A 1,851-nucleotide genomic window follows, 5' to 3' on the forward strand; every position below is an offset into this window, starting at 1 on the left:
AAACTTCATTTTTTCGCATCTAAGTTGATTTTTCTCCTTTTCAATGTGAATTATGGCATTGGAGCTATTGTTTTGCAAGTTTACTACCCCTAGTAAAAGTTTACTAGGGGTAGTAAACTTCATTTTTTCGCATCTAAGTTGATTTTTCATTGTTTTAAGGTGTATAATGGTCATGGAGAAACTTTATTTTGAGTTTACTACCCCCAGTAAAAGTTTACTAGGGGTAGTAAAAAAGATTACTGGGGGTAGTAAAAGTTTACTAGGCAATTTTCCGGTCGTCGGAAAATTCCGGTCACCGGTGACCGGATTCCGGCGGCCGGAGTTCGGAGTCCGGCGACCGGAATGCGGCCGCCGGTGACTGGCGCCGGAGCCCGGTGTGCTTCCGGCAAAGTCTTCTCTCCATCTTTTTCACTTTTTCTCTTTAAGTAAAAGCTAAGGGTAAAAAAGTCTTTAAAAATATAATTTTGTTATATTTTAATAAAGATTTGTGTATTTGGGCTTAAAATAAGTACCTTGTATTCAAATGGGCTAATAAAAAAGATTATCATTGAAATGAAGTTTGACTTTTTCTATTTTGTGCATTAGGGCTTTTTCCCAAAAAATAATAATACTTATATAATTGTATCCTAGAAAGTGCTACATTTTCATTGCATCCTAACAGTAACATGTTTTAGATGCATCTTAAAAATTCTTAAGCGCCACAGCAGATGATGTTTTAGGTATAAAAGTAACATGTTGATTAACCGCACAGGTAAATTTTTCTTCACAGTAGGCAAAAAGCAATATATTTAGGGTGATCAATATTTCCAAAACTTGACGTGAAGAAATATTCTTGAAGGTGTTAAAGGAGTGTTAGGTCATCGATTCTCAAACAAATTAACATCCCGTACGTAATGAAGCTCATCGATCACCTAATTAATTTGCTTTCCTCGAATATTATAGATTTATAGTGTCGTTTCCAACCCTTAAATAGAGTGATGGCCAACCATGTAGTATTTAAATGCCGTTCTAAATGATAGATGGTGATTGTAATTAGAATCTAACAGAAAACCAAATGAGCGTGCTGATCCTAATCCTCTGTTACTCTGTTAATTAGTGACTTAGTGTTACCGGTTCTAAAAGAAAAGTTGCTAATTCACTGATTGTATAAGGGCCAGGAAGAGCTAGCTGATCATCTAAAGACGTTCTTAAGCAACGTAATTCATTAGTGTGAGACGAAGAGTTGGTATAGATGACTGGCTTCTCTTAGGTTGATCGGCTTCAAGTATGTATAAGATGAAGCAAATTTTGTTGTGTCCAACTTTGACGAGTTAGGGTTATTATGTTACCGACGTTTATATGTTTTATACATTTTGTTTGTTTGTGCTCCGTATATTGTAGATTTTTTTTTTTGAAAGAAGAAGTTAGAAGACTAATAAAACTTTGAGTTGTTTTTTTGTTTATATTGACAGAAAAAAGAAAAGAAAAGGAGTGTGGTTTATTTAGGGCCTCAACCCTAAACCATGGTTTTGATGGCCGGACCTTCTGGTAAAACATTGATTCCATTTGGGGTCACGAACCTAATGGAACATGGCCCATTAGAGATTTGGTTCTGCGTATACTTTCCCCGAAAGAAAGAAACTGAAATCGGATTTGGTTATCACCTCCTCCTTTATCTGATCGATGCAATTCTCCTCCTTCTTAAACCCTTATCAGTACTGAAGAAGCTGAATTAGGAGATAATGACAAGAAACTGAAGCCAAATGTTGTATTATTATTATAACCCAAAGTCGCATTAACGTACGATATATAATCATACATGAGAGAGAGAGAGAGAGAGAGAGAGAGAGAGAGAGAGAGAGAGTAGAAGTA

This window comes from Fragaria vesca, linkage group LG5 (genome assembly GCF_000184155.1).
Source record: "Fragaria vesca subsp. vesca linkage group LG5, FraVesHawaii_1.0, whole genome shotgun sequence".
Taxonomy (NCBI): Eukaryota; Viridiplantae; Streptophyta; class Magnoliopsida; order Rosales; family Rosaceae; genus Fragaria; species Fragaria vesca.